Here is a 24,002-nt window from a genome sequence, read left to right as displayed (position 1 = left end):
TGTAAGTGAGGGCGCTCCTTGACCTGCTTAAGCCCCAGTTCCCTTTGTGAAAGGAGAGTGATGACCAGAGCCCCTTCTCCAGGATATGGTGAGGGCAGGGGAGAGGACATGTACACGCTCTCAGGTGTCAGTGATCATTGCTGACCTGGTGTGGCTGTTGCTGTTAAGATGGCAAGGAAACAAGTAGAGATGCCAAATGTTTTATGAGGCCAGGCGTGCATTCCTTGAAAACAGGTGGGAACGGATGACCCCTGGTAAGGTGTAAGAGAGCAGGAGGGGCAGGCTGCCAGGGAAAGGGTTAGCAAGGAGGCTACAGGTAATGAGATGTACAAGGCTTCTCTGTTCATCCCTTCGGCAAACACTGATGGAACCCTAGGCTCTGCCAGAGACTTTGTTAGGCACCGGGTTTACCGGAGTGACTCATGGAAAGATGAAATCCCATGCCCTGTTGGAACCTCCTTCCCAGTGTGGGAGAGGAGGCGGGAAGCACACACACCTGCATGTGTAGAAGCACTGAGGGGGAGGGTGTGAGGCAGATGCTGGGAACATGAAGGAAGGAAAGGTGCCAGAAGGGGAGTGCACGGGGAAAAGGGAAGCGGCCCTGGAGGCTGAGGAGGGAGGACAGTGCCCATTAGCCAGGAGCCCTGTGCTAGTTACTCCGGAGGACTCAGCCACCATAGGAGTTGGTTGGTTGGTTTTACATGAAGCTCATTTTTTCTCAACTCTAAATGCAATGCATGTTCATTTTAGAAAATGCACGAAAAATATTAAAAGGTAAAAGGGAAGGAAAAACCCTTGGCTCCACTCCACTCCAGAGAAAACTGTGTTTTGACTGACTTCCTGTCTTGTTTTCCCTGATGGGATTGGTTGGTTTGTTTATTTCTTGGGTTGACACAGTTGGGGTCATGCTATAAGGACAATTTTGCTTTTGTTTTCTCTACTTCTTATGGAGCAAGCCGTTTCTCAGGTTCTCATAAACAGTATGTTTCTGGCCGTGTCATACCCAGTTGAGAAAATACAACGGCTTTAACTTCGCATCTTCTTTGGATCATAAAGTTGTGTTCAAGTTCTTCTTAGCATGAAGAATGAATGTTGAGCATCTTTATATTTGAAAGCACTTCTGCATCTAAGATTAGTCTGTGAGAATGGATCTCCCTACCTTGCTGTTACTGCTGATTTCAGGGACTTGGCATTGTAACGCTGTCTGAAACACATTGTCAAAGTATTTCCCTTAGAGGTAGCACCTAGGGGGAAAGCTGTAAACCTTTGAGTCTTAGAGATTCAGTGGAAACTGTTTGGGAGCGGGGGTGGGTGGATTTGGGCTGAAAGAGGTTGGAGTGGTTAACAGAGAATGCCTCCCCTGGGGTGGTGATATTTCTGACAAAGAGTGGCAGGATCTTGCTTGAATACTGTGAGCCTTTATAGGGGATCATAAACTGACAAGCCTCTGAGCTGGTTTGTAGAAGAGGACAGTTTGGTTTAAGAGCTCTGGAATTCCCTCTTGTCCTCTTTAGTTCTTACAATGTAACTGTTCAGATGTCACTGTTGTCTGTTGAATTGAGTTCTCTGAGCCCTTGATGGAGGACATGAACATTTTTATATACCTAATTACTGTCGAATTAAACTTTGTAAGGGATTGGGGCCAAGAGAAAGAGGTCTGGTGGTGCCCAAGGCTGAGGCAAGGAATGGAGCTCTTACTGTATGTAGGAGGACAGAGCTGGGGCAAGCCTGGTAGGGCTGGGTGTTGGAAGGGGAAGGGACAGACTTCACAGGGTGTAGGGAGGCCGCAGAGTTGGCTTGCAGTTACGGTATTGGTTCTTCCACTGACTGGCCAGGTGACTTGGGGGAGACTACCCAAGCCACTCTGTGCCTCAGTTTCCTCAGGAGTCAAGCCAACCAAGCCTTTTTCTTCTTAGGTGCTACATTAAGCAAGTGTTTTCAGGCCTATATATGTAAAGAGGGGACAATTTAAAGAAAATGCAGAGAAGAACGAAATCAAAACTCTAAGTAGTTCTCTTTTAATGTTGTTGAAAGCATCTAGTGTGCAGCCCTTGGGAGATCCTTAGTAATCGGCAGCAGAGGTGGTTCATGATGACAGTCTCTTATCAGAGGGCCCCCGAGGTGTTGGGATGGTTCTCACAGACCCCTGTGGAAGCGTTGTTTCTTCGGGTGGGGTTCTGCTCCATGCCAGACACAAACACTCTCTCTGTACCGTGCTCCAGAGCTAGTTCTCTGGAAAAGACCCTTGACCCTCCAGGCTGAACACCTGTCCTCAAGTCCATTTCACTCGGCTCTTTAGGGACCGTGGGAAGGAGGATGTCCTTGTCCTAGGTGTCCTAGACTGGGCCGTTCTGAGATGCTGGGGTTGGACAAGCCTGGAATTAGACCAGGCGGTAGTTTCCTACAGCTGCCTTAACACATTACCCCAAGCTGGGTGACTTAGGTGAGCCGGGGGGGACTCTTTCCTCTGCCTTTGTGAGTTGTTAGCTGAGACCCCTTATAATAGAAGACTAAAAAGAGGAAAACCAGTTTGTTAACCTGTATACCTCATGGACTTGGGAGAGATACACATGGGGTCAAAATGAGTCATTGGGAGAGGTGGTTGAGAATTCAGGCCTAAACGTGGTAAATAGGCAAAGGGAGGAGGATGTAGGCCTCTTGGGGAAGAATACGTGATTTTTAGGAAAGATGAACGGACTTTTTGAAGGATCGCTGAGTTTTTTTGAGTCAGAGTCTGGGGGTGGTGTTGACTTCTAGTCTCCTTTCTTGAATGTGTCAATATTCCTGCTTTGATAAAACTCCTGGGGAGGAGATTCACATGGGCTCCCCTTCTCCTTGTGTTCTCTTCTGGCCTTCACGAGGGCACTTCCCATCGGATTTAGGACCTACTCGTGTAATCTAGGATGATCACTTCTCAATACCAATATGTAAATCTAGAACTTTCCCCAAATGTGGTCACAGTCTCAGGCTTCAGGGATCATGGCATGGCCATATCTTTTTCAGAGGCCACTATTCAACCATTACAGGCTACAGGTTGGGTCTCTGTCCTTACGGGAGGGCCAAAGAGTCTGCTGTAACATTGTCCTCTGTACCCCAAAGTCATGGACACTTGGGGCTGGGCATCTCTGGCCTGACCTTGCTGGGTCTAAAGCCTCAACTCCTTTCTAGGAGAGGCCAAAAGATTGAGAAAGTTTCCTCTAGAGGCAGGAACATAAGCCCAAGCATTTGGCACCCAGGATTGCTAGGACATTAAGATTGCCATCTCGGGCACACTGTAGGGCCCACACTTTCCCGATGGGGTAGCATCTGGAATTCCTAGGCAAGGTTGGCACAGTCTTAAGCCAGAAATCCTTGCTGCTTATATAAGCAGGTGAAATTCACGATAGTTCTGCAGCTGTAGTTCATTTTTTGTGGTCAAGGGCAGTGGCTGTCAACTACAGAACTCTGTGGCACATGAGAAATCTGGTGAGTGTGAGGTTAGGTGCAGCTGAATTTCTGTTGCCCGAATTCCTTATGTAAACACACCACACAGGTGAATGCAAACAGTAGAGTTCAAATAAGAAGCTATTATTGATCATTGTGGGGGTCAGCTGTGAGTTATATTTCAGAGCTAACAAACGAGCTAAAGAGCATCCCTCCTGGCTTTAGAGCTACACTTGATGGAACAGTAATCACGTGTGAGTGGCTTTTCCTTTCTGCTTTCTTCAAGTCCAAGCTCTGTTAAATTCTCTGGGGATTAATTGTTCTCTTTCTTCCTTCTTCCCGAACTTCCTTCTTCCTGTGGTTTCCCCCTTTTCTTTACTCTTCTCAAGACTTCAGTGCTATTGAAAATGTTAACAGGACTCCCCTGTTGATAGGAGCTTATTTGCAAAGTGATTTCAAAGTGGTTTCCATCCAAAACCTTAGGTGGTTTTTACAGATCTTCTTGGACCACACTTCTCCTTCGCCTCCCAGGGGGAAGGGTGCCAGACTATTCCTTGGCCCTCTTCCAAGTGTGTCAACAGCCAGTTGGTTTCTAGTTCACCAAGAGCAGAATAATCTTGGGTAAACATGGCCGTTGGAAAAAAGCAAATATTGGTCTTGGCAATTGTAGCCTCTCAAGTGTTTGGCTCCTCGTGTTAGTGGACAAAAGAGAGTTACACTAGAGAATGTGGCATCAAATATCACGTCTGGTTAAAGAATACTGATAGAAATATATAAAAGATTTGTAAAAGACCGTGTCAGTTCTTTATCTTTTTCTTTCCTTATCTCTCTTTGTCTCCCTGTCTCTTTCTCCCCCTCCCTGCCTCTCTGAACCAATTTGGAAATTCCTTTAATACTTAATTCTACTTGCTTAAGCCAGGACTTCTCAACTTGAGCTTACTGACCTTTTTTTGGTCAGTCGGACTCTTCTGCATGTTGCAGCATATTGAACAATGGCCTTGGTCTCTAACCACCAGATGCCAGCCGTTGTGACAACCAAACACTTTTCCCAAACAATGCCAGCATTTCCCAAGGGCCGGTTGCCCATGGCTGAGAACCACTGGCTTAAGACCATTCTTCTGGAAATGGTAGCGTAAGATGTTTTGAGTTTGGTGATGGAAGGGTGTGTGTCTGTAGGGAGGGGTGGTGGCTGGGTCGGTTGACTGTTACTAATTGAGGGCTGTTGGTGATTATCAAATCACCATTATGGGCTATTAACTTTTAGAGCAGGTATTACCTATTTTTCTTCCCCCTGGATTTTTGCCATCTTTCTTGTGGTTTTAAAATGGGGATGCCAGTCACAGTGATAGTGCTCCAAAGATGGGCCTGACACTTCACCTTGGCATTGCTTGATTCCTCAACTGGGCAACAAAGTGTGACAAGAGTCTCTTGCCCCTCATGCCTGTGAGTCAGTCAGCCTTACTTCATGTCATCAGAGGGGAAAGTGCCAAATTTTGATGTCAGGGTGACACACTATTGGAGCAGGTGTAGTCCCCTGGACCTTCTCAGGCGTGATTGCATGTATGCACACCACCAAGTCTTGCTTCTTTAGAAAACTCGAACTGCTCCTTCCCAATGGAACTGTTGCAGAAACTGCCTTTAAAGCCCAAAGCACCTTCCTTCACACTTCCAGAGTTTGTTGCAGAAATGTCATTGTTCTAACACAATTAGGTGAAACACAATGTACTATACCTTCCTGTGTCGCCTTCAATTTGTTTTTTTAATTGGAAAGGGCGGACACCCGCAGAAGTAAGAAGAGCAGTGTGAGCCTCCAGGTACCTGTCACCCAGCTCCCGTGGTTAACACATGATCGATTTGGCTTTGTCTGTAATCCGTCCTGCTCCTCTCAGTTGTTTTGAAGTAAACCCTCCACCTAGCATTTCGACTGTGTGTGTACATGTGTATGTGTTTCTGTATGCAACTCTAAAAGTGGAGGTTCTTTTTGGAAGAATAATTATTATCCCTAAAAATGCATGAACCAGGGGCGCCTGGGTGGCTCAGTCATTAAGTGTCTGTCTTTGGCTCAGGTCATGATCCTGGGGTCCTGGGATCAAGCCCCACATCGGGCTTCCTACTCAGCAGGAAGCCTGCTTCTCCCTCTCCCACTCCCCCTGCTTGTGTTCCCTCTGTTGCTGTGTCTCTCTGTCAAAAAAAAAATAAATAAAATCTTTAAGAAAAATACACGAACCAGTTTTAAACCAAAAATTCATTAATAGTAAATGTCTCTTCTGTTTGGTGGAAAAGTTGCTCGGGTCTCTTACAGTCCACCTTTTCCCCTCTTTTTTGAATCACAACATCCCAGGGCAGGACAGGGACTGGGCTGCCCTTCATTCTCTTTGTGTCCCATGCTTTGAGGTGTGGGGATGCTGCAGCTCTTGCCTGGCACTTGGTAGGAACATAACAGGTACTTCTTTTCCTTCTAGTTCTGTAAGTTAGGTTCCTCCTTCTGGGTTCTTGGGCTTGACACGATGCACAGCCTTTGTCTCAAAAGAAATACTCAGGGGGCACCTGGGTGGCTCAGTGGGTTAAGCCTCTGCCTTCGGCTTGGGTCATGATCTCGGGGTCCTGGGATTAAGTCCCATATCGGGCTCTCTGCTCAGTGGGGAGCCTGCTTCTCCCTCTCTCTCTGCCTGCTTGTGATCTCTCTCTGTCAAATAAATAAAATCTTAAAAAAAAGAAATACTCAGTTGGCAGGGGCTTTCTGTTGTCTGGAGGCTTCTCCCCACATATGTGCCCTTAGGTGGGCTGCTGACAGCACCCCCTCCTAAATGAAACCTTTTTACCCCCCTCTCTGCCAGACTTTTCATGCCAGAATATGTGGTACAAGCCAGAGGTCTCCAAATACATGAGAAGTAGTGTCTGCTCACTGTGTGTTCTGTCAGTGACCAAACTGTGCCCAAAAGCTGCTTCCCAGTACTTTTGTTCCAGCCGCCTTTCCCGGCCCCATCCTTTCCTGCCTTGTGGGCCACCTGACTCCCTGCTGCCACCACACAGCTGCCCTCCCGACCACTCCTTCTGTCTGTCCACTCCTTCTGTGCCTTTCTGTCCTGGCCTGGTGGCTGCTCCTCAGCTGTGGGCGTCTCTCTGGCCAGCCCTGGCTTCTTCAGGAAGCTGCTCTGGGCCCTCCCCAGTCTCTCTCACTCTCTCTTTTTTCCCTCAAAGCCGTTATTTATTCTGTACAAGATTCCACCGCACATCAGCCATTTTTCTACTCTTGCTTACATGGCCCACAAGTGCACACCAGCCCTTTGGCTCAGGTTCACAAGGCTTCCCTGGGGAAGGGTGTCAGGCCAGTTAAGCCAGGGGTGGGGTGGGGTGTCCGTCTTTGATGCCTCCTTCTAGAGTGCTGGAAAGCTTCATGCTCTGAGGGGCAAGGCTGGGTGCCGCTGTGTGGATGCACAGAGCTCCAAGCCTCGGTGCTGAATCGCTGTGCTCTCTGGGACAGCAGAGTTTTGTGCAAGTCCTCAAGGGCAAGATCATGCCCATGGGATAGAATCCTCCAGCTGAGCCCATATGTCTCCCCACGTCCAGGCTGCAGCGCCCCTGCCCATGAACCCGTGAACATCCCAGCTCCGGAACGGACTCCTGACTGGCCCTCTGTTACCACCTTACCTTCCAGTTGTCACAGCCCCACCCTGAGTGAGGTGTGGTTTGCCCAGAAATTGTGCCCCTTGACATTGTCTGCTCGCCCTGATGGCACCATACGCGCATGTCCTTTGCCTGCTCTTTGACCTCACTGAAACCTCCGTATTGGAACTCCCACGCGGTTCAGGCTCCCCGCTTTCACTTCCACCTTCCAGTAGGTCTTTTCTGCGGGACTCGAGCTTCCTGACGCCCTTGCCCTGAGCCCTGGTGAACAAAGGCTTCATGCCCACCTCTGGGGACCCATCAGGGATGTACATATTATGACCACCCCCTCTTCCCATGGGGTGTCCTTTTAGGGGCCTCTGGTCCGTGCATGCCTGGGTCCTTCTGGGCAGTATGCACCTTGGTTTAAGTCCCTTTACACTATCCCCTCCTCAGTACCCCCTTTTCAGAGCACATGCTCCTCCCATCTCACATGGAAAACACAGGTCCCCGAGGTGCCACATGTCAGGCTTCCCTCCTCTGTCACGGCCAATGTCCAGGCTTGGGGAAGTGCTCCGGGTTGGAAGTGTCTTCCCCCTTCCCATCTCTCATAAGGTTCCCTTGCCCCAGGAATCCCCCTCCTCTTCTGGGCTGTGGCTTCTTTCCTTCAGTCTACAGCTTTCTGGAATTCCTGAATCGTTGAACAACAAAACCAACTCTCCCTTCACCCCTAGGGGTATTGCTTATTAACTCTCTGTACAGATGAGGACACTGAGGCTTGGAGGGGAAGTGGCTGCACAGGCTCCTAGATGGCTGCCGGCCCTGGGGAGGGAGCAGAGCTGCCTGGCTCTCTGCTCGGGTCCTCAGCCTTGGGTCCCAGCTGCCAAAGGGACGCAGCCTTGCTAGGAGCCCCTCCATTGGCTGAGCCAGGGCTAAGGAGCCAGTGCGGAGACCAAATGTAACTGAAGTGTCTGCCAGTCTGAGAGTCATTCCACACTTCGGCTGCTGGATGTCCTGATAGCTTCGGGAACCATCTGTCTTCCCGGCTCCATTGTGCCTTCTTCAGGGCTGCCTGTCCATTCTCCCGTTGATCAGAACACTCTGTACTCGCTTGGTGCTTAGGGATCAGTTCCTTGCCTACGAGTTCTTAGCTTTTAATCTCCACTTGGCTTTTAAAAAAACACTTGAATTTCCACCCGTGGGGGAAAAACACTTGACATTTGTGCTTCTTTGAGGTGTAATCATTCCCCATATGAGCTTGAGTTTGTATACAATTGGGTATTTCTGAAACGGGGACCCATCACCACGGGATTATAGCAGCACCATGTGGCTTCTCATCCGTGGCATTCTGTAACTGAAGAAGGAGGGCGTTGTCATTGTAGATGTGCAAATAGGACTGTGATACAGACCCTCATGTGAGCTAGGTCTCACAAGTTGTTCTGTTGGACTCTCCCTCTCCTGAGTGGTAGTTTCTCTTCTCTAAAAACAGAGTCCCAGCTCCCTTTCCGCCTATGCTTCCTTCTGCCCCCAGATCTTAACCGTGTAGACTGAGGTGACCAGAAAATTGGAGATTCTGGTGAGTTGGGTTTAGTGTTTCTGAAACGAAGGGTCAGTTATTCAATTTATAATTTGTTTTGGGCTGACTTACTTCCGTAAAATGCAATAAAAATAAAATATTTGAAAAAAATACAAAATATAAGCATTTGAAAATCACATTTAGCCAGTGTAAATTGTTGAATTGCTATAATAGCTTCCACATGTTTACTCTCCGTTTCTGTACTTACTGCACACCAGTCACACACGGGTGGTGGGCAGACCACCATTTGAGTGCCGTTGGGCTAGATAATGGAGGTTTTACTTAGTTCCTCTATTTCCTTGGAGTCATGGGAAAAACAGAAAAGACCCAACTTACTCTGATCCCTGCTGATGATTAGGAAAACATAACTGGGAAGCACCCTAAAGTCGACTGACCTTCAAGAGGTCAGGCATAGTGTCTGACTTCCCTTTAAAACAAAACGAAACTCAGGAGCACCTAGGTAGCTCAGTTAGTTAAGTGGTCAGTTCTTGCTTTCCGCTCAGGTTGTGATCTCGGGGTCCTGGGATTGAGCCCCATGTTGCGTTGAACATCTAGTGTGGAGTCTGTTTGGGATTCTCTCTTCCTCTCCCTCTGCCCCTCCTGCTCACTTGTGCACACTCTCTCTCTTTAAAATAAATAAAACTTAAAAATCAGTGTTCAGTACTTGGTTAAATCAGATGTTCATGCTTTCATTCACTGGAAACCGGTGAGTGGCTCTCCTCCTGGTTTATGTTGAATGCCCAGCCTTCCCTTGTCTTAGAGTAGAAATATGGGTCTGTATATTTTCTCAGCTGCATAGAGTGTAATTCTAATACCCAAGGTCATGATAGTTAGAAGAAATGTTATCATATTCTGATTGTGAGATTAAAAATATGGACTGGGAATTGCTTTTTAAATAGCATGGCATTTAAATGTTTTGATTCTCATTCTGAAGGGGTCTATCTGATGATTACGTGGTATTTTATGCTCAGGGTAACTGTAATGGTCTTACTGGAACACTTAAATATTCAAGTCTTAATGGGAATTGTCAGGAATCATTAGGGGGAGTATACAATATAATTAAAAACAAGTCCAAGTGAATTAACTTTAGCTTTGGGATGATGTTCAAATAACACTAGTGAGGCTGGGTTAACCTGAAACATATTTATGCCGTTATGAAAAGGAATTAGAAGAGAGAGAGAGAGAATGAGCACAAGTAGGGGGAGCAGCAGAGGGAGAGGGAGAAGCAGGCCTACCGCTGAGCAGGGAGCCCGATGCGGGGCTCGATTCCAGGACCCTGAAATCATGACCTGAACCGAAGGCAGACGTTTAACCCACTGAGCCTCCCAGGGACTCCCAAATTTTAGATTTTCTAATAGCCACATTTTAAAAAGGTGAAATTAAATAAATTTTATTTATTTAATTATTAATTTAATTATTTTGATTAACCCAGTACATCAAAATGTTCATATTTCAAATGACATAAAAATTATTAATGAAGTGTTTTATTCTTTGTAAGGAGTAAAGTCTTCGTAAGACTTTGTAAGTCTTCCAGCTCTCTGGACTTCCTGTCCCTGCACACGTTGGTACAGAGAATGTGCACGTTCAGTGCTCCCCAGCTCTGTGGCTAGCCTCATGTGGGGTAATACAGATCCGGATAATCAACGTCCACTGTGAGCTACGCAGCTTACACAATGCCCTGAGTAGTTTGTATTTGAATTATGAGTTGATCCAAAATAATTTTTTAATGATTTCAGTTACCTTAGAGGGTACCACAGTGTACCCTCTAGGGAGTCCTCCTTCCCCAAAGGCCTCTGGCCACCTGCATTAGTGTTTTTTAACAGCTCAGTTCTGTGGGGAGACTGGTCATCTCATCGCAGGGCAGGGAGGAAGCAGGAAAATTGCTTTTACTGATTCCGTAAGGATAGAGACAAGAGACTCCAGCAGGATTCTACTCTGCATATATGTACATACTTTTTTTAAATTTCAGGAGATTGAGGAAGAAGAAGATTGGAAAGGTCTTTGGTTTTTTGTTTGTTTTTGTTTTTTATTATTTTATTTATTTATTTTTTAAAGATTTTTTTGACAGACAGATCACAAGTAGGCAGAGAGGCAGGCAGAGAGAGAGAGAGAGAGGAGGAGGAAGCAGGCTCCCTGCTGAGCAGAGAGCCCGATGTGGGGCTTGATCCCAGGACCCTGAGATCAGACCCAAGCCAAAGGCAGAGGCTTTATTTAACCCACTGAGCCACCCAGGTGCCCCATTCTTTTTTTGTTCTTTAAATATAAGCATCCTATTGAAGAAACTTGCTTCTAGAGAAGACTTCGATACTAGAATATGTATTTGTTCTTTTTCACAAAGAGCAAATAGAGGCTAAGTTACTCTGGTTAGTGAAGCCATTGCTGGAAATGACAGAGTCATAACAAAAGTCAAAAGTCCTAGTGATGCCCCAGCAGATGACCTGGAGCCTCAGAGACCTCACATCCTGAGTTTCCTCCTCCGGAGGAGGGCTCTCTGAGTAGAGAGCCCGGGGCGGGGCGGGGGTGTGTGTGATGTGGGCTGTCGCGCCCACACTCAGCCAGCCAGCTCCTCCGCTGCCAGGAATCCTACCTTAGGCCTGCTGAGTCCCTGTTAGGTCATCTGTCTTGCTGTGTGCAGCAGGGAACAGGATGACTGCAACTTGGATAAGCTTAACTTGATAAATTTTTTTGAAGTGACAACTTTATTCATTTTCTCATGAAAAATACCAGTTTTATAAAACTGTGAGGATGGAATGCTATGGTATTTGGAATTTGCCTCAAATGAATGGCCAGGGAGGATGATTAGCACAGAGAGGGCAGAGGCTCTGGGTGAAATGACTGCCTGTGAGTTGGGAACCATGGAATCAGAGGGATGTCGACTTAGGGGTTCATTAAAATACTCCCTTTATTTCATGGGTGTTTGAGCTTTCTAGCAGGAACTCTTTAGTATTTATATGGTGTTTGATGTTGTAAAGAAAAGATCTGAAACTCCATTGCTCAGAAATAACTGTACTTAATTTGAAACCATTATTTTAAAACATATTATAATTCCCAATGGCAAAAATGCCCTGAAAGGAAAGCTGTGGGTCCTTGTTTTCTTTTGTTTTAATGATTTTATTTTTAAGTAATCTCTACACACGTGGTGGGGCTTGAACTTACAACCCTGAGGTCAACAGTTGCATGCCCCACTGACTGAGACAGCCAAGCTCCCTGTGAGTCTTCTTTCTTGCTATTACAGATTTTAAGCTAAATTACAGAGCCAGAAGGTCACACATGTTAAGAAGAAAGTTGGTATTTGTTACAGGCATGTTTGACCCGGCTTTATGCTTCTGCAGCCCTTGAGTTGGCTTGTGAGGGATGTTCTCTTCTCTGCCTTTTGCACGGGGGTGAGGTGAGGCTCAGAGGACCCACACTGCCCATGTGGAGTCCGCAGGAGTATAAGGGAACCAGGGACCCCCTGGCCCTGGGCAACCCAGAGCGGGGCTCTGCACTGAGCATGGGAGTGTATCTTACCTGTCATAGTCCTAGAACCCTGTAGAACCTGTATTAGAATGAATGCAACATGATACAATGAATTGTATCAGATTACACAGAGAAATCTGCAAGATTGAGAGAACAGCAAGGGTAGGGGGAACCTACTAATAGGTGAGGAGTCATTGGCCAGTTGAGGAAAGATAAGAGGGACTTAATTTATTGAAAAATATATCAGGTGGCAATTTATGAACACCCAAGTGCACATACTAAGAGCTGTTTGGGCAGCAAAAATGCTTTTGAAAGATGAAGTTTGAGGGATACAATAGCTCCTAATCAGAGCCAAGTGATGATAGGTTCTTACTTAGAAAAAGTAAGTGTCCCTGACTTTCACTTTGTGTGAACCTGAGTAGCTACTTTGTACTTGATGAGCCAGACCATCCCTCCCAAATGATCTGATGCTCTTGTTTGCGGTCCTTATTTTACATTGCCCAGAGGCTGATGAAATTTCACAGTGCACCTTGATTCCTGCATTGCTTTTATGTTGTCCTATGTTGGCTCACAGCACCCAAAATGCCATGCTTGGGGGGCTGGAGAAATGAGCCCTTCTGCGGGTTCATGGGTGCTCAGCACGTCTCCTAAAGAGGTTGACCGTTCCTTCTGCTGGCTGCAGCCTTGTGATACTCAATTCCAGTTGATGAGTTTTCCACTGCTGAGGAAAGCCAGATGGCTTCCCATTTGAGGAAGTTACATTTTCTCTTCGTGTCCTTTAGCTGAGTTGTTACACTCTAGAAGCTGTTCTTAAGGTGCTGGTATGGGGGAATAGCCCTCAAATTATAGGCCGAGGTGGCAGTGGGACTAAAAGTAGGGAGGTTACAACTGCTTCGGGTCCGTTCTGGCAGGTTAGAATGCTCCTGGGTAGCCGCTGCTCAACCTCACTACTCAGATACCGACAGGTCACATAGGGGTGGCTCCTGATTTTTCATCACTGTTTCTGATGCCCAGCCCCCCTTGTCTCACCCTTGATCTGTCCCTGGGCTCCTCCCTACAGGGGTGAGGCCCCTGGAGGGATTTCCCTGGCTTTGGTGCCACTGGAGGCATATGGAGAGCCAACACCTCACCTTCCTTTCTTGCTTTAAAAAAAAAAAAAAAAAAGTTTTTTAATTTTAATTTTTTTCATGGATTTTTTTTTTTTAGAGCACTTTTAGGTTTGCAGCAAATGGAGCAGAAAGTATCCAGAGTTTGCATATGCCCGCTCTCCACACACACACACACACACACAGCCTCCCCAGCTACCAGCAGCCCTTACCAAAGGGTCCGTTTGCTAGAATCAATGAACCCGTGTGGACACATCAGAATCACCCAAAGCCCATACTTCACGGTCGGATTCACTGTTGCCCATCACCCGTGGTGTACATTCCGTGAGTGCTGACGAATGTACAATGACGTGTATCCACTATTACAGTATCATACAGAGCGGGTTCACGGCCCTAAAAACTCTGCTCCATCTCTTCATGCCTCCCTCTCCCCAGTCGCTGGCCACCATTGGTCTTTGATTGTCTCCATAGTTGTACCTTTTCTGGATTGTCCTATGGTTGGAGTCCTATAGTATGTAGCCTTTTCACATCAGCTTTCCATCTAGTAACAGACATTTAAGATTCCTCCAAGTCCTCTTGACAAGTCCAGGCTTGACCGTTCATTTCCTTTGAGTGCCAGTAATGTGACACTGTATGGTTGTCCCTTCGTGGTATCTTCACCACAGCTTTTGCCCCACCTTTCTAAGACATGCTCGGAGAGTCGATGGTGACATTTGCCTCTTCCCGTACGTCCAGTTCCACTCTTAGTACTCCGCATGGCTTCGTGCTCGCCCACAGAGTCAAGCTGGAGTGACTGAGAAGACAGGTTTGCTTTAGGGGTGGAGGGATAGGATCATAGCTTGTAGAGGGTTATTTTTTGGTCCTGTTCTCTAATCGCTGAAGCTCCTAAAACTTTTGTTTGCTTGTGGGATAGGAAAGAGGGAATAAATACTAAATAGTGTAGTTCCCTAATTGACACTAAGCCAAACAGGAGAGAAACTTCCTAAAGGTTTGTGGTGGAAGAGTGAGTCTTCAGCCAATCCCTGGATTAAAAAAGGGAAAGGGGCTTTAACTGGGACCTTGACTTAGAGGTACAGGGGTGGAGTGTGATCACAGAATAAGGCAGCCCCTTCTCTTCTGTACATGTATGCACACTCACACATACCCAGACACACACACACTCTGACACCTGACGCCGGCCTGACTGTGTAGCTGTACCCCAGCCTTTTTTTTTTTTAAAGATTTTATTTATTTATTTGACAGAGAGAGATCACAAGTAGGCAGAGAGGCAGGCAGAGAGAGGAGGAAGCAGGCTCCCCGCTGAGCGGAGAGCCTGATGCGGAACTCGATCCCAGGACCCTGAGATCATGACCTGAGCCGAAGGCAGTGGCTTAACCCACTGAGCCACCCAGGCGCCCTGTACCCCAGCCTTTTAAAGCTCCCCCCCAATCCAGTGTCTTGGAGTTACTGGGTGAAATAGAGTTACTAATCATACAATCATACATCATACATCATACAATCATATAATCATACATAATCATACAATCATACATATATATATTGGAGTTACTAATCATACAAGATAGATATATATATATATATATATATATATATATATCTCCCCGCTGAGCAGAGAGCCTGTTGTGGGGCTTAGTCCCAGGACCCTGAGATCATGACCTGAGCCAAAGGCAGAGGCTTAATCCACTGAATCACCCAGGTGCCCCTCATACAAGATATTTTGATATATGAGCCCTTGATGTGTTAGGAACTGTGCTCTAGCCGAGGCTAGGACTATGGGGGAAGCCACAGCCCCTGCTTCCAAGAACTCACAATCTAGTGATCACATCTAACTAGATGATTTCAATGTGACATGGTTAAGCACAGAGGAGAGCTGTGGTTGATGAATTCCCCCCAGACTAGGTGGAACTTGATGGGAAGGCAGATGAAGAGTGGTGTGGGGAGCACATTTTAGGCATGGGAGACTAGAGGCCAAAGGCCACCTCAGGGGAAGCAGAGGGTGAAGGGTTCGAGTTTCAGGTTCTGAGTTTCAGTACAAGTAACGTGGGAAGTGAAGAAGTGAGTCCTCAAGGTTCCTGCAACATGGGAGCTGAGGACACAACTCGAATGCTTGTTCCAGCTGGTGTAGTCTGGGGCTGGGGGAGAGCTGGCATGCAGGGAGTATGCAGGACTGCCATTAATAGGTGGGAGCACAGCCCAGCTAAGATTGGGAGCTACCCATAGGAACACCCTGGCCACGACCAGCTCTCTAGCAGACATGTGAGCTGGGCATAGTCTCATGAACTTGAGTTTTGGGGTGACCAAGGAGGAACTAGAGCAGAATTGCCCTGTTCTTTCTTTCCCTCGTCCTTAAAGGAAAAAACACATTTGTTAGAAATTTTTCTAAAATGCCTTTGACTGATTTTGTCATAGTGAATTGAGTTTGGAAAAATGTTGAACTTATTTGTTCATTTGAAGGTGTTGTAGCGTCTTGTAAATATTATGTTCAGAGCCTTGAAATTAATAGCATAGGATATTTCTTGATATCTGTACTCCCTGCTCAGTTGCTTTTTTTTTTTTTTTTTTCCAGCAAATTGGTGATAAAAGCTTTTTGGTGTATGATTGCAGACTTCTGAAAGATAAATGTGTTTGTTCTTCCTTTCCCCAAAGGAGACTCTCTTCATAGCTCTGATTAATTGGAATTCCTAGTCATTTGAATGGTAGTTAATTGGGCTTTTATTGAGAACAATTGGCTGTAACCATATACTGAATACAGTAGTCTAGAGACCAAAATTTTCCTTCTGACCCAAAAGCCATAAGGAAAAACATAGTTTTTGAGGGGGGTGCAGGAGATGATGGTAGAAATGAAATGAGGGAAAATAAAACATTTTGAGAAAAAGAAATAGGAAATTTGAGCATTTTATTTTTATTTTTTATTTTTTTAAGATTTTATTTATTTACTTGACAGACAGAGATCACAAGTAGGCAGAGAGGCAGGTAGCGAGAGAGGGTGAATGCAGGCTCCCTGCTGAGCAGAGAGCTTGATGTAGGGCTCCATCTAATCCCAGGACCCTGGAATCATGACCTGAGCTGAAGGCAGAGGTTTAACCCACTGAGCCACCCAGGCGCCCTGAAATTTGAGCATTTTAGAGTCAGTCTAAAATAGAGAAACCTGTACAGTACATATTTCGGCTAGTTGATAAAATGGTGAGTTAATGATACATGAGCTCTCTTACTGCTCCCATCGCATAGTCCACTATTGGTGGGGCACCTTTGGGCCCATGCTGCTGAGGGGCTGCACCAAAGGCAGTTGTTGTTCCCATGAACTTCACATCCTAGTTACTCCTATTATTAATTTGGAGTGATTCTAAGTATCTGTGCATTTGTGAGAGGAGAGGAGCAGGGAATTACAGAACAAGAAGGAATTCAAGGCATTTCTCAAGTTTTTCTATGTGGGTTGAGTGTAGAGAGGGAGTGAGGCAACTTGTGTAATCCTAGCACCTCTCCAGTCTTCGTGGTAAACACGTGTTTCCCCGTGCTCTGCCTTAACGCTGTTTGCATGATTAACTGATCCTTTAGGGGACATTGTGCTTGGTACAATTGTAAATGTAGTAGGGCAGAGTAAGCCTTCAATCATCATTTGCATAAAAATCTAATTATAACTTTTTCCTGTCATGTGAGGCGTTTGTCCCAGGACATAGACTCCAGGAGTAAGGGAGTCTGGGTACAAATAAGGTTGGAGCTACTCATTCACAATCAATATTAGCACTTCAAAGGGTCCAAAATGTTCTACGTTGGAGAAACTCTTTAGTGTTGTTTAAACCAGCCTTTCCCCCATTGATACTGAGAATCTTTTTTTCTGTGTAACAGTCGTGACTTCCTAGTTTGCTAGAATGATGCTTTGAGAGGAATACAAAGAGATTTCTGGAGCTTTTCTCTTTGCCCAGTATAGAGCAAGGTAGCTTATCATTTCTCGTCTCTGATGGCCTTGTTGTATATTGATGCTTTGAGCTTGTGTTATGTTGAGGTTTTGTTTTGTTTTGTTTTAAGATTTTATTTGTTTACTTGACAGAGAAAGAGAAGTTGAGTTTCTTTTGACCCCAGCACCCAGCCTTGAGCTGGAAAGTCAGCAGGGAGGAGGCCTTGAAAACAGAACTGGACATTTCCCTTCAGAGTCTGATGCCTTCTGACAGCAGAGCTGGACTCTATAAACATTGAGGTGTCTTTAGACTGGAAAACTTCACATGATTTCAGGTAAAAAGCAGGAGAAATCCTTGGCAAGTGGTAGGTGTTGCAGGACATGGGGAGAATTTTATTTTCAGAATTTCTCTTGACTCTTTGCCTCTTCCTGTCTATATTTTAGGGATCCTGAAGAGCTCCTTGGTTTATTTGCTTCTAGAATTTTGGTTTGAAGAATTAGTAATAACATGTGTACAATGTTAAGTGCTGACTTCAAGCTCAAAGTAACACAGTTGACTTAAAAACGACGCTGGGGTTGAAGTTGCCACCCCTGTCCCCAGTCAAAAACCTGCATGGGACTTTTGACTTCTCCCAAATTTAACCACTGATACAGCCTATTGTTGACATAAACAGTCCACACATAGCTTGATGTTATATGTATTATATGCTGTGCCCTCTTATAGTAAAGTAGGCTAGAGAAAAGAAAATCACAAGAGCAAATACACGTACTGTACTGAACTGTATCCCCCCAAAAAAGGCACATATAAGTGGACCCATAGGGTTCAAACCCATGTTGTTCAAGGGTCAACTGTGTACCCTTGTCATCTTCAAATAATTTAGATTTTTTTCTGCTTTGCTTGCTGTTAATGTTATAAAAGCACCTTGTTAACTCTGGACAGTAAATGTATCTGAGATGTGTTCATATGGGCCCATCTCTGGATTTTTAGGCTCATGTAGATGGTGTTAGGGTGAAGGGAGAGGGAGAGAGAATCCCAAGCAGACAATACATTGAGTGTGGAGCCTGACATGGGGCTCGATCTTGGGACCCTGAGATCTTGACCTGAGCCCTCCACCCGAGCCAAGACCAAGAGCCAGACACTCAACCAACTGAGCCATCCAGGTGCCCCACTGTAACCTGTCTTTGAATGAAATGTTAGGAAGGAGATGTTCTTCGCTGCTTCGGGTCTGTACCACATGGTGAGATTTCTGCTGCAAGCCTTGCGCAGGCCTTTGACGGCTAGACCTTCCTGCCTCCTGAGATCCCCCTTCACCTTGCCTCCACAGTCCTGTGTGGATTCTGCCAAGTGGAATGTGGAAAACAAGGGTCCAAAAAACCCTCACGGTGAAAAATTATTCGTACGTTCTCAGATTACTTAATATGCGTTCTGTTGCTTCAGTGCTGGTAAGATGATAATCAATAGTGGATATACCATTTGGGGGGCAGTTTGCTCTAGGCACTGAGTTAAGAACTTTATATATTCTCGGGTTTTTAAAAAGATTTTATTTGACAGAGAGAGCACAAGTGGTAGGGGGGAAAGGTGGAGGAAGAAGCAGACCCCCCACTGAGCTGGGAATCCTGACGTGGGGCTTGATCCCCGGGCCCTGGGATTTTGGCCTGAGCCAGACACAGATGCTTAATTGACTGAGCCACCCAGGCGCCCCTGTACATTCTTATTTCACTTCTACATCTGAAATCTCTAAGTATTACTATCTCTGGTCTGGTGATGAGTAGCCAAGGACTCTGAGAGGTGTGTTGAGGCTTGTTGGAGCAAGTAGCATGTGGTCCAGGATACAGAATCACTTAAGTCCAGTCATGATGTCCTGCTCTTGGTGAGGAGTCAGTAGCTTTTGCTGCCTCTTGGTCACATCTACCTGTGCCTCTCTCAGAAGATTCAGGAAAGGTCCAATGTGTGGGGCTGCCAAATGATCTACCAGATGATGGTTCAGAGCAGTCTATTGTAAGGCAGAGGTCCTTAAATTATCCGCTGCTGGTCCCCGTAAGTTTCTTTTTAATTGAAAGGGTCTTATGCATCTTACAAATAAGCACTTTTAATGAGTAAGTGTCCTAAGTAGATTCGTATTCTGTTCCAGAATTCTTTCAGCGACCTTACTCTGGTCAGGCAATAAATAGTGAGTTTCTGACCTGCGCTGTTCCCATCAGTGCTCCCATCAGGTCTGTTTCTTGAGTATTGCTGATTGCTTTAGAGAGTCCTCCTCCTCCTCCTCCTTCTTCTTCTTTAAAATATTTTATGTATTTATTTGACAGACAGAGATTACAAGTAGTCATAGAGGCAGGCAGAGAGAGAGGGGGAAACAGGCTCCCTGCCGAGCAGAGAGCCTGATGCGGGGCTCGATCCCAGGACCCTGAGACCCTGACCTGAGCCGAAGGCAGAAGCTTAACCCACTGGGCCACCCAGGAGACACAGGTGCCCCAAGAATCTGTCTTCTTGAATCCTCATGAGAGTTCTTATGCTGGGCATTATTACAGAGAAGGAAACTGAGGCACAGAGAGGTTAAGGCACATCAAAGCCAAATGACGAGTAAATGACAGATCCAGGCAGGATCAGTCTCTACATTTAACCACTGTGTTCCCCTAAATGCAGTATGTTGTCTCAAACTCGGAGGTGTCTCAGCCTCAGAGGTAGGCTTGTCTGGCTTCCCACTCCCCTATTTAGAAAGTGGCCTTTGGACTGAGGAGGGGTGAGAAGAAGGAGGCAGTGGACGGCACTGGGTGGCCTGTGCAGTTGTCTGAGTTATGCCCTGGAGACACAGATACTTGGTTTAGTCTCGTGATTACTCATTTCTGAAATTGGATAGTGGCTCTTGTCCTTTTGTCTACTTTCTAGGGACATTGTTTTTGGGAGAGAGGGAGCCTCCAGGAGATGGAGAAGGATTAATTAGATTTGTACTTTACATCCAACACACCTGTAAAGGGATTTGTATGTCTACAAGGGATTATAGCTTTTTAACCAGGTTTATAATTATGGTATTAAGAGGATTCATGCATTATATGGAACTTTTCAACCTTTAAAAATAGGGCACCGAGAAGAATAAATTTGTTTGCTGGAGAGAAATTGAACATAATGGTCCCTTTATGGGAAAACATTACTGTATTTTTGTAGTCTAAATAGAAAAAAAAAAGGCTTTTCATAGATAAACATAATCCAATAAAAATAAATCAGTGAAGTGGTTAAAACGTTATAGTGGAGAATATTTGAACCATAGAAACGGCCATGTGGACAAGTATGTCCCATTTGTTTCTTATTCAAATAGTCTTTTCATCAGTTCTCTTCTTAGTCAGGGAATGAATCTACCTGTCTCTTGAAGCGGTTTTGCCTTTTGTTGTACTGGCTTTGAGGCTCTTGCTTCAGTTTCTTCAGCTGGAGGTCATAAACATCCCATGACATTTTGTGTGATAAATCTTCATTCTTGTGACTATAGGGTTTACTGTTCTGTTTGCAAATGGGATGGGAAGATTGAGAAGGTGGAAAATAAGAAGCAGCGCTGTATTTTTGTGGTACTGGTTGGGTTACGAGTAACCACCCGAATGGAGCTGCTCACCTTAAAAGGGTGGGGGCGGGGAGCCTTGGTAATATGGATACAGGTGTGTCTTAGGAACGCAAATGCAAGGATGGAGTGGCCCTGGGGAACGAACAGGAGCTGGAGATGAGGACGGGAACTGTAATCCGTGTTCATTACAAGCACATTTATGATAGAAACGTCAGTAAGTGGAGAGGAAAGCTGACAGAAAGCAGGTAGAAATCTATGTAGCGAAACACCCGACAGTTGAGCGTGGTATTTAAATATAGCTCCATTGTATTCTTTGGAAAAAATCGTGCTCATTTGAAGAAAGTCAAACAGTATTTAGAAGTGAAAATCCTCTAAAATTCCAGTACTCAGAGGTAATTGTAACTATTTGGATAAACATCCTTCTAGATAAGTCTTCGGACATCTGGGAACACGCACATACAAATGGAATCCTAGTGCGCGTTGTCGTTTATCTGTTTTGGTCATATGGAAGGATATCTTTTCCCATCAGTAAATACAGATCTCCATCATTGTTTCCAGAGTCTGTACGGTTTATTTCACGTGTCTCTCTTGTGAACCTAGAGGGCGTTGACTTCTTTCCCCTCATAATTACTAATAATGCTATGTATGTCCATCTTATACAATTCTGCTTATACAATTACTTGCTTTGAGCAAATTCTTAGAGGTAGCATTGCTAGATCAAAGAATGTGTCAGTTTACACGTGGCCAAAATAATATACGTGGTGGGCCACATGATGAGCTGTGTCTGTAATGTTTGCTATTGTCAGTCTTGGACATTTTTATCAGTCTGACAGGTTAAAAAAACCCCTCAGTTGTCCAAATTTTATTTTTTCATTGTTAGTGTACTTGATTATCTTTACAGATGTTTATTGCTATTATAATTCTTTTCATGGAAAGTTTATTGGCTATGTCCATTTCAAGGGAAGTATTACTGCTTGATTTTTTTTTTTTTTTTTTTTTTTTTGCTTAATAAGGATAGCAACCTTTGTACGTCTGCTGTATTTTAGATAAATACAAATATTTTAGATAAAATACTGAAATAGGTAAAACTACGTAGTTTCTTATTTCACCCTTTGATGGAAATCTCACCTTTTTTTCTTTGCCCTTTTTTTTTAAACTTAATTTTGTCATTCATAAATTTGAGATTTTTTTTATCATAAATTGGATATTTTAAAAAGGTGGCCAGCCAAATATTTCAGTCCTTTGTAGTTTCAGTTTTTGATGTCCAGTTTCTTTTGTATTTACTTTTTCTTTTTCTTTTTTTTTAAGATTTTATTTATTATTTGACAGAGAGAGAGATCACAAGTAGGCAGAGAGGCAGGCAGAGAGAGAGAGGGGTGGAAGCAGGCCCCCTGCTGAGCAGAGAGCCCGATGCAGGGCTCGAGGACTTTGAGATCATGACTTAAGCTGAAGGCAGAGACCCAACCCACTGAGCCACCCAGACACCCCTGTATTTACTAATTTTTTAAAGATTTTATTTGTAAGCAATCTCTACATCCATCGTGGGCTGCAGAGAGCAAGAATTGTGTGCTCTACCTGGAGCCAGCCAGGCACCCCTGATGTCATGTTTAGAAGGGCCTCCTCTGGGAGCACGTGTGTGGCTCAGTGGGTTAAGCCTCTGCCTTTGGCTCAGGTCATGATCCCAGGGTCCTGGGATCGAGCCCAGCATCAGGCTCTCTGCTCAGCAAGGAGCTTGCTTCCCCCTCTCTCTCTGCCTGCCTCTCTGCCTACTTGTGATCTCTGTCTGTCAAATGAATAAATAAAATCTTTTAAAAAATAAAAATAAAAATAAAAATAAAAAAAAGAAGGGCCTCCTCTGTCTCCATATTACAGAATTAGTGGTATATTCTTCTAGTACTCATCTGATTCTGTTTTGTTTGTTTGTTTTTTAGTTTATTTTTCCACAGGTAGGGATCTAGACTTTTCCCTCCTCCGTAGCTAACCACGCTGTTCATGAACCAGTCTCCTGTGCTTCCCCAGATAGGATTCCATGTACTTGGTCTGTTTCATATGAATACTTAGTTCTCTACCTGGATGTTCTGTTTCATCGATTCCCATGTATGCTGTCGTTCAGATATCTGTTTAACTGTGGCTGAGACGTTTTGATTTTTGCAGTTGATGGTGGTGCTTCTCTGCTTCAGATTGGGTTTCCGGGAACTGAGGTGATAAGTGGTCAGTTGTGAATGGCTCAGGGAACTGGGAATGACATGGGATCAGTTGAAGCGAGAAGGGGCCACTTCAAAGACGTGTTTCAGAAACTGAGTAAGAAAAGGGTGAACGAGACCAGAAGAGCTCATATAAGCTAATTTTAAAAAGCCTAAGCATGCCTGATTTTTGTTTTAAACACTGGGGGTGGGAGCAGGTGGGTGAGGAAATGTATATATTTGGTCTTTGTTTAAATTTGAAGCCATTAAGCACTTCTACCACAGGGAAGGGGGGAAAAATGCGTTTCTGCCTCTTTGCCAACAGTAACATAATTTTGGTCTTTGAAATAACTGTCTTGGGACCTCAATTCCCTGTTGGTACAGCGAATTCCCAGCCCATGTGTTGTAGCGGAAATCCATTGTTTCCTGAGTTACTTCCTTTCATGCTTAGTGTGGGGGGAAATGACCAAATGTATAGATAGAGACTTTTTTTTTTTCTCCAGAAACTGACATCTCTAACATAACTTGATCCCGATGATGTTTATTACTGTTGTAGGTACTGCTGCTGGAAGGCTTCTCAGATGCTTTAGGATATCTTCAGGGAAATCAACTCTTTACATAAACGGAGAATTCAGGTGAGTCCTTGAAAAAAATATATCTTCTTCTCATTAGCCGCTCCCCTGCGTTGATAAAATCTAAGTGTCGAAACCTTGTCACTTAAATTGTCTCATTTGACGCTTTCTGAGGCAGGCATGTCACTGCTGGTCTTGTCACTAAAATGGTTTATTTTTCCCCCAGCAGTTGGGTGGGGTGAAGGTAGGGGCCGGCAAGGCAGGAGGAGGAGCTGTGTTTAGTCTTCCTGCATGAATTCTCATTTATTCACACCCGTTGGCTTTATAAACTTTGCATTTTTGAAGTGTTGGATAAGGAATTAATGTAGAAAATTCCAGTAAGTCTTTGCACCATCTGACTGGTTGGGGATTCTTGGAGCACTCCAGGGACGGCACACGGTTGCTCTAACACGAGATAAACTTTGGGTATAGGTCATGAGTTTCCCCCCTTTGGTAGTCCTGGGTGGGATTGCACTATATGTGGGTATGTGGGAGGTACCCTTGTCAGGGACAAAATACCCTCAGGAGGGACAAAGGTGATCTTCTGCAGGTCCTTGCTATGCCTGGATCGACCTTTGACAGGTTGAGAAGG

General features: G+C 45.1%; 1 protein-coding gene across 2 annotated transcripts in view; it reads left to right on the top strand.

The window, feature by feature from the left end:
• Positions 1-24,002, top strand: part of TLN2 (talin 2) — a 422,410-nt gene that overhangs the window by 148,389 nt on the left and 250,019 nt on the right. For both annotated transcript variants that reach the window (XM_082737314.1, XM_082737312.1), the window contains exon 3: positions 23,356-23,434. The gene's annotated coding sequence lies outside the window, so the exon portion shown is untranslated. The remainder of the gene's footprint in view (positions 1-23,355; positions 23,435-24,002) is intronic.

This window comes from Mustela nivalis (genome assembly GCF_964662115.1).
Source record: "Mustela nivalis genome assembly, chromosome: 6".
In the NCBI taxonomy this organism is placed as follows: Eukaryota; Metazoa; Chordata; class Mammalia; order Carnivora; family Mustelidae; genus Mustela; species Mustela nivalis.
This window is presented reverse-complemented; position numbering and strand designations above follow the sequence as displayed.